At 37.3% G+C, this 9,724-nt stretch overlaps 1 long non-coding RNA gene and 1 pseudogene across 1 annotated transcript; one reads left to right on the top strand and one right to left on the bottom strand.

The window, feature by feature from the left end:
• The first annotated feature begins 1,406 nt into the window (after positions 1-1,406).
• Positions 1,407-2,697, top strand: LOC104879065 (uncharacterized). Its single transcript, XR_002029985.2, has 2 exons — positions 1,407-2,306; positions 2,499-2,697. It is a non-coding gene; the product is annotated as an uncharacterized LOC104879065 (long non-coding RNA).
• A 3,870-nt stretch (positions 2,698-6,567) lies between these two features.
• Positions 6,568-7,866, bottom strand: LOC132253629 (gamma aminobutyrate transaminase 3, chloroplastic-like; annotated as a pseudogene).
• Positions 7,867-9,724: the final 1,858 nt, after the last annotated feature.

Here is a 9,724-nt window from a genome sequence, read left to right on the forward strand (position 1 = left end):
ATGCAAATGAATGCCACAAACTCCAACATTCCTCAATAATTTCAACAATTCCAACATTCCTCAATAATTCCAATAAAATAATTTCACACATTAAAATTTCTGATAATATCCCAAATAAATATTCAAAAATTTGCATATCAAAAATCTTGAAATTTTACCACACTTACGGAATTTTTCAACCACTATAATAATTTCTAATATTCGAAATCAACTAACTTTCTATCATAAAAATTCCAAAAATTTTCTAACTAATGCTTAAAAATTCACAAATCACTATATTTGAAATTTAACCCTAATTTTGGAATTTTTCAACCCTTCCAATAATTTTTTTTTCATTTTAAAACAATTAATTATCAATCAAAATCAATTTCCTGCAATTACAAAAATTCCAAACAAATTCCAAATATTCTGGAAAAATTCATACAACCCCCATAATTCCTAATTAACTCATATTGACAATATTTACAATTTTTTTTCAAGGGAAAAACATAAAAATTTAAGTTTTAGGGTTAGGGTCCCCTACCTCGGATCTGAAAATTTGGCTGTAAAAAACGAAATCAGCCACCGCAAGCTTGTTCTTCTAGTCGAATAGAGTACTTCCTTCGAATTTGAGCCGAAACGGAGATCGTTTGGCCGTCCAAACGGTCGGTCAAAGATCCGACGAGTGCCCTAATTTATTCACAGTAACCTTTCTCTCTCTCTCTTCCCACGCGTGCTGCACTTCTCCCCTTTTCCTTTTTTTTTTTTTTTTTATTAAAAAAAAAACAGCCCACTTCACATGGCTTTTAAAAGCCACCGCCACTTAAGCCCATATCCAAACCCTTTTTTTTTTAAACAGCCCATTACCTTAACAACCCATATTCAAAACCCATTGAATATATTTATTTTATTTCTTTTATTTTCTTTTCTTTATTCTAATTGTTTTATTTGATTTCCAATTCATTTTTTTTTTCATTTTTTAACACACAATTTATTTATTAACACCAAACTAAAACTAATTTTTCTCAATTTTATTATTCATCAATTTAATTTAATTTTTCTTAATTAATTCTAATTAATCTTAATTTATTTATTTTTCATTTTCGTTTTCGTTTTTCGTTTCCGGAAATTTCCAATTTCTAAAATCCTAAGAAATTTTCTACTCTAAGGTTGACATGACATAAAATTTCAGCTCGTTTAATTGACCGACACAATAAAACGAAATTCACCTATTCGAAATTGACACGTGTTCTCCAAACACTTTTCTTTTTGACTTTTCAACCATCACACAAAATAAGACTTTTCAAACTAAAAATACTAACGTGACATAAAATACCCGATCATTACAAGCCACATGGTCTGCTTCTCCACAGACAAGATCTTTGCCAATGGATCGAATGTAAGGACAGAATTCATTTTCATGGTTATTCTTTAGTGCAGATAATTCATTAATTCTGAATGATGTAATTTTTTGTGAGAATAAATATTTTTTATTTTAAAAGTTGTCATTTTCATTCGAAGGGCAGCCACATATCATCATAAACCTATTAAATTCCATGCGCGCGAGTGTAAAAGATGATAAGTTCATCACCATGTCAATACAGTACTGCCAACTGCCACCTAACACACGGTTGTCATAGCAGCACTAGTGAATATTGGAATTCAACTATAGGCTACAGCCGATGAATAGTTCCATGGAGTTCATCAAGAAAACCTCTCTCTTATGACTTTACTGGGTCAAATGCTAGCGCAAGAAGCAAGCTAAAATGTGTGTTTCCATGGAAGAACATTTATAAGGATACATTCTTATCATGATTTCATCATTATATATAAGTTACGTTTTCTTATTTAATTAGTATTTTAAAAGATTCAATCTTTGACCGCCTTAACTCGCCCAAGTATTGGTTGGGCTTTGTATTCACAGCTATCCATCTGGGTCTTGTTACAGTGCCTTCGCTTCTAGGCTTCTAATTCTTACATTTTCAAATTCTAGACGCTATAAATGAACTGGATTCTGCATTACTGGGAATCACCAAGCTTTTCAAAAGTAGTTCAAAGATGAGAAAGGACCTTGCCCAACTGAGGTTCTCCCTCTTTTTTCTCTCCCTAGCTATGGCGACTCTTTATAGAAATGGCTATGGCGCAGAACACAACAATCCCAGTTAATGTGAGAGTGGTCCTTGAGTTTGATACACCGGTTGGAAAGATGGGTCTAAGCTGCATCCCCATGGCCCTCTCAGATTTCTATGCCTCCCATGGTAACTACAAGACTAGGCTCGTTCTGAAGACCAGAGACTCCAAAAGAGATGTTGGTGCAGCTGCAGCAGGTACTCTATCTCTGTTCTTCTCGCTCTCTCACAGTAGTAATTAACTTTTATTAAGTGTTGACCTATTCTATGAGGGTTTCTTCATATAAATATACCTTATCATGTTAAAACAAACACACACCTTAAATTGTTTTTATCGTTATTCTTCTGTGTAAATATAAAACTCTTAAGAGTCTTAACTCTTATTTGAAGTTGAATCATGGTGTTGACCGCATCCCTCAAAATGTTGAAGAGTTCACTAAGGGTTATGACGTACTGTATCATGGATGTGAAGATGATGTAGGTGTTGATCATTGCAAAGACTTTTGGGAGAAGCATCTAGGCAAATCCATGTACTTCTTTTAGAATTAATAGATTTGTTCTATAATCAATTAAATGCATGAATTTTACATTTGTAGAGTTTCTAGTAGATTCTATATATGGTTTTCCTTGTACATCACATGGGTATGTATGATTGAATTTTATTTTGATATTTGATTATTACATATTCATTACAAAAATTTATAAATAAGAAAAGAAAAATAAAAATTTTGGGTTTAAAACTTAAGATTTCTTATTTACCTCTCTCTAAGTAGTTTCAAGAATCAAGATATATAAGAAGTTTCAAATTACATTAATGCAATTCACTAATTCTAATGTGAAGAAGATAGTCAAGTATAAGAAGTGACATTGTATGTTTTTTAATTTGGTTTCATCTCTAAAATCATCTATTAATTAAACAAACAGAACTCAACGTGACAAAGTATAAAATAATATTTAATGTAGACTTTGCTTAATCTGTTGATTAAAAGTAAACTTCCATGCAACTTTCAAATGGTAGAATTCACTTAATTTGGGTTAAGGAGGTCATTGTCTACAAATGCAAGTATTACTGGTCACATGTCCGTATGTTCTCTCTTTTAATACTTTTTTCTTTTGAAATAGAAATACTTCCGATAATTGCTATTATTTTAACTTCATTTTGGCATTTGAATGATACAAGTAGCTAGCTTCTTAGGTACTAGAGGTAACAATTCCATATCAGCAATTACAACTTATTAATGAAATTCACATGAAAAAAAATAAAAAATAAAACATAAAAAATAATGAGACAAAAGGGAAAAAAAAAAAAAATTTAATGCTAAGTGATTGTTTTTCAACCTCTTTAGTGTCCTTTTGCTATCATTAATTTAGGGTATATACCAACAAATTTTTGAGTTAATTTAAACATAGAAAGCTCTTTTAGTTTTCTCAAAATATCTTATATCATCTATACGCGGAGGTTATGATCAAAATTTTGTTAAGGAAGGGGAGGGATACCTTAGTTATCATTTAGCAGATTAATTAATTTTAGACATTAGTTATGATAAATAATCAAATTAACTACCAAAGAATTGGTTAAAAAAAATGTTTCAAATTAGATTAAAAATTGTATGAAAAGTGACTCATGCCCAATTGGTGTCTCAGCTGATTTGTGTTCAGCTGGTGCTCCTTGACTGAGGAAGTGATCAACAAAATTTATACCTATAACACCATACACTAGGGTAGCAAATACAAAGCTACTATAGTATAGTGGCTCTAAGATCGTTCACTGGGAATGATTAACAAGCAATCAAGGATACCAATTCCAAGTGAATTGGTCTTGTTTCATTTCACGGTTAGCTTAAGGAATAAAACACAAAATTTGTTTGGTAAAGGTTGAGACTTAAACTAACTAACTTAACAGAAGTTTGGAATAATTTAGGAAGAAAAGCATTCCTTGGAGATTTAGGTTCACCGGGGTGGTTCCTCATGCAAAAGACATAGCTCCGGTCAGATGGTTCATTTCCTCGCATTAGAGATTCAACTTAGAGTCAATTCTCTAACCGGTGATGTATAGAGACTCCTTCAATTAGATTTCACTTTAATTCTCTCACTGATGCAACTTGCAATGGTTCATGCCTCTCACGAGCACTTACCATTCAAGGTGATCTTTAACCTTGGACTTCCCTTCACAAACTCGCAAGAGATAACTAATGGATGTCTCCTAGGAGTCCAAAAGCTTACCAAGTGTTGGTAATTCTAGAAAATCCTACCTTGAAGTCACCTACCAGAGGCTCGCAAGGGGTAAACTAGTGCATTTCCACGGTTGGAAATCACTTGCCTTACCAAGTGTTGGCCCAGGTGACTCTAAGGTGTTTTAAGTTAACTAAAAACATTGAAATCACTAAAGGATTTCACTTCCTCTTCATTACTAGCTAAAACCACAAAGCTTTGCATTCTTGCACTTGGAACCTTCCCCGGCAACCTTAGCTCCAAGGAATTGGAGGTTTAGTTACTCATTCTCTGGGGAAAACTCCTTAGAGAATTCATAACTTAGAAATAAAATTAAAATACAAAGTGAGAAGGTAAGGCAGTAAAAAGAAAAATAGACTTTACTTGCTTACCAAATGGTTAAAGAAGGAACTCCTCCTTGAGAACAGGCTCCCGAGAGGTATATATATCAAACCAATATAAAACTAATTTTTACAAAGATATTTGGTCTTTTTACTAACTTCAAAACTAAGGAATCATGTAATTGGTCGTTTACAAGGAGTATTTTGGGATTTAGACAACAAAAATCTAATGGAAAATATCTCCCAATGTCGGTAGCAAGCTTCGGGAGGCTTCAGGAGCCATTTCGCAGGTAAAAAATGAGGTCTGCGAAATTTCGCAGACACCCAAGAGGGCTGCGAAATTATTTCGCAACACCGAGCTATCTTCACTAGGCTGCAAAGTTGGCTTCCATCTTGAGGTTTCCAGCTCCCTTCTCGCGGCATGGTTCGTGAATCGTCAGAAGGAGAAACACCTTACTGTACAAAAGTGCTGCGAAATTCTCGCAACAAATGGCTGATTGCGTAACACTTTGGAGTGATCTGCTTGTAATGGCTGCAACTTCTTCGTTTCAACTCCGAATCGCGCACCGTTTGAAGCATTGGATTGTTGACTTCCTGAGCTTTGAAATGGTATATAGCATGAATCATTTGGACTTCAGAAAGTGCTCCAAAAGTGGCTGCTACGACTGTCATCAAGAATAGGCTTCATGGCAGATTCTCTTTGCTTTTTCTCCTTGCAATCCGGAATCACTCTTGGCAATTGAATTCTAAGCTTTGCCCAAGATTCCTCATAGCTCTCCTCATTCTTGACTTGCTTTGGTGATCAAAATACTAACAAAAACACCAAAACTTACACAAAGTGATCAAAATTGCTTTAAAGGATCCTTAACATGCCAATTGAGTTAAAAGACCTAAACTACTACTCAAAAGTGTTTAAAAGGATTAATTATAGGCTATCAAATAGCACTTTTTGAGTAGTAATCACTCCCCCCAACCGACATATTGCTAGTCCCTTAGCAATATAGGAGAGAAAATTAAAAATAAATAGCAAACTAATTTAAAATTTACAACATCATGCTGAAAGGAAAATAATTCTCAAGTGGCATGATGATCTATTTCTCACATGAATCATTAAAGAAATACAAACCCAAATCTCAACAAGAGTGTGGACCTCGCATTTCGGCTCATGCTCGAATGCGTTTCCCACTCGATGGCGAGCTCGATTTTTATTTAAAAAATTGATTTTTATTGATTATTTGAAAATGACTTGGAGTCGCCACTTATTTTTGTTTTATTTTTAAAGGGTAAACAAAATAAGAAAGAAAAACCCTAAGTGTGACTCCTTATTTTGGAAAAGGCGGTCTGTGAAAAACCGGATCGGGTTCGGGGGTCAGGTTACTTATCGGGAAGGTACGGTAAAAACCGTAGCACCCCTTTAAGTCCCTAAAGTCGGGTCTCTACTAAATAAAGTGAAGCTGACGTGGCAATCAATGAGAAAATCAATGAATACTCGAATCAATCATGCACATATGAGAGTCAGAAAATGCGTATAGGCTAACCAGAGTGGGAATGAGTGTGTACCTGAGCAGCGAGCCACTATGCGCTATTAAGAGAGAGGGTTAGTGCAAAATAAAGAGCATAAACATAGCTCACATGTCACAAAATCGAGTACAAAATCATCAAAGGCACACATGGCACTTCACTCAAAATTCATTTTTATTTTAAAGAAAAATTATTTGATGTTGGGCCCCCACCAAAGCCCAATTCATTTCTGTATGAATTAATCCCATGAATTTCCATCATTCGGAATTACGGGAATAAATTCGTACTTATTTTAAAACATTTTAAAATCAGGGAAGTCTTGAAAGTGCATGCCGAAGAGAGGTGGCAGCAAATTGAAAATGAGACTTTGAAATCTAAAGAGTCCCTAAAGATGAAGAGGAAAAGAGTTGAAATTTATTTGAAGATTGAAATGTAAAAAGTTATTTCCCAAAACCAAGAATGGTGAAGAAGAGAGAAATAAAGGGAAGTGACTCGTGGCCACTAAAATTGGCATGCCAAGGGCGGCCATGCAATTGGATGTACGTAGGAGTGGGCCCAGCATGCAAGTGAGAATTGCCATGCGGATAAGGATCCAGATCATCTGTCACTGCAATAATGAGGCAAGGCATCTCATAGCTAGCATTTTCACCCTGACTAGCAACTCCCACATGCAACTCAGCTGCTCTCTTCCACAAGGACCCATCAGAACTGCTAGGATTGAGAGTGGCAGAGGAAAATAGGGCCTTTTTAGAGGGATTCTCTCGTCTGGAGGGCAACTTCAGAAAAGGGCTTCTTGATGCAACTGCACAGGAGACAGGGTGCTCGGAATAGGTAAATCCATGAGAAAAAAAACACCAATTTTGTTGCTTTGAGAGTCTATAACATCTGAAATTTCAGGGCTCACAAGAACAACTCCAATTGGCATATATGCAGAAGACAGAGCCTTTGCCATGGAGACAAGGTCTGGTTTCATGCCATATTTGTCACATCCAAACATTGTTCCAAGCCTTCCAAATGCACAAATTACCTCATCCGCAATAAAGAGAATATCATATTTTTTTCAAGATAGGTTGGATCTTATCAAAATAAGTTGCAGGTGGAGGAATCACACCTCCTGTTCCCATGACAGGCTCTGCAATGAATGCGGCAATTGTCTCTGGTCCCTCTTTCAGGATAAGATTCTCTAAATTATTTGCTAATCTGGTTGAGAACTCCTCTTCTGACTCACCTGGAAGATGATAGCGCCAGTAATGAGGACAATCAGTGTGTAGTACAAATGGAGCAGGCATATCAAATTTTTGATGCAATGCTGGAAGTCTGGGCAATAATTTTCTTGTCAATGTCCAGGATATTTCTGAAAGCTGAAAGGTCAACTTCAAAATGCCGAGCCTGCTTATAGTCACCATTTCTCATTCCAACTGCAACCCATGGTTTCCAGGCTGTGTAGACAAGGCCATCCCTTGATGGGTTCCTCTCTTGGGGACGTTTGCAAAGGCTTTTCAATAGAACAATTAATTCAGCAGCAGCAGCCATAGGATCCGAGCGCATGGACATTGGGACCATTCCAGCATGACCTTGTGAACCTCTCACTGTTACCTTTAGCCGTGTCTATCCTGCTATGCCTTTCACCACAGCTAGAGGAAGACCGATCCCTTCTAGTACAGGTCCTTGTTCAACGTAAACCTCATTCTAACCCCAAACAAATTTTGGGTCATACTTCAGTTGAGACAATGCTACTTCTAGCTTCTATGGTGTTATCCATAAGAGCATTTTGCATTCTTGTCAGATATCTGCAAGGCTGAAGCTGGTAAAACTCTAGCTACAGCTGCACCTCCTGAAAAAGTGGACTGAAACCTAACTCCCTCCTCATCACCAAATGCAATCACCTCAATTGGGAGTCTCAACTTCTGTAACTTGGCAGCGATAGTCAAAACCTGGATTCATTCTTTCAACTAAACCGTATACATGACCCATAACCCTGTGGCCCTCCAAGAACAGCCTTCAATGTCCCTTGCTTAGCTCACTTCTGAAGAAAAAATTATCCCATGGTGTATCAACACTGTTCAGGTTAGCTTCTCAATAGTGGGGTTTGAGTTCTGCTACGTTAGCCAACGCACCAATGGTATCATCTTCCCTAGTTTGAGGGATTCTACTGCAAGGCTTGAGGATGTCACCATATTGGATGACTGTAGCAATATCCGGGGCGTGATTATGACTGATCTGACTGACATGAGAAGGCCATTAATCCCATCAATGTTGACTTGAGATGTCCAACCCTCAGTTTCCTGAACTTTGGAGCAGCTCAATTACCTGGAACCCTGCATGGCCATGCATGCATCCGGTGAGGAAATGGGAAGGAGGAATGGGTGAAGGAAGTTATGAGAAAATGAGCGAGAGGGATGTTGGGAGAAATGGGTTTAATGGGTATGGGAAGGGTTGTGGTGTAGAGAGAGGGAAAACAGGTTTGGGGGTGTTAGGAAATAGAAGTATGGGTACGGAGATGTGGAGCCATGCATGACTGAACGGGTTGCCTATTCCCAGTTTTTCTTTTCCACAGATTTACAGCATTTCCTTGAGTAAGTTTCCTCTGTAACATCCCATGACCTTTTCCCATTCATTATAAAGCATGCGCGGGACCCATCGAGAGAAACACCCATTCATCATTGTTGTTTCATTATGGTCCCTCACTGTATGTAACTAGAACCTTCTGTAGCTATTATGGAATTATCACCACTATTACAAGAGGATGAAACCCAAGCAACGTCACCTGAGGAGTGCTCCACACTTTCTGTAATCACTTCAATAAGGTTTCAGTCAACAGTCAACTTGTTCAAGGTCAATGTTCCTGTCTTGTCATTGCAGAGAGCATCCATGCATGCCATTTCCTCAATGTCCATCATTCTTTTAGTGATTGTATCCTGCTAAAAGACTTTCTTCGAGCACAAGAGTTCTCATCACAAAAACGCCCAAAAAGGATATTAGGGCACTAATGGGGTATGTACCCACCACGACCTGGGTTTAGCATAAGGTCCAGTATAACTGCCTCCTCTGTAACATGCCCAGAAACTGAGAGATTCCCAAGGCGATGAACTCTTCAAGCTTGACTTTGAGGATTCGAATTTGAAAATACATCTAGAGGGGGTGGCACAACAATCTCCCATGGGGTAGCATGTAGTTTCAATGCGTATGAAGTTTGAATCATGACGAAGATCGCAGTCTTCCAAGAAGGACTTCTTGATTCGATTTCCTGAACTACAACCCATTTTGGTGATCACCCTGCTCAACTCCAGCAGTATAGATGCATGAACCATCAGCAGTCAAGAGGCAATACTAATGCCCAGGTATGGCAGTCACCAATTCTGAGTAGAATAATTCAACAACTCCCTGAGCAGTGAGTCAATAATGACCCAGACTCAGAATAAATGTCCACATGAAGAACAGGTACTGCTTCATGCAATTCAGATTTGACCTTTTGGACCACATGGTGAGGGTCATTTGTCTTTTTCCAGTCCATTGTGCAGCACAATCTCCTTAAGAGCCTCA

This window comes from Vitis vinifera, chromosome 4 (assembly GCF_030704535.1).
Source record: "Vitis vinifera cultivar Pinot Noir 40024 chromosome 4, ASM3070453v1".
In the NCBI taxonomy this organism is placed as follows: Eukaryota; Viridiplantae; Streptophyta; class Magnoliopsida; order Vitales; family Vitaceae; genus Vitis; species Vitis vinifera.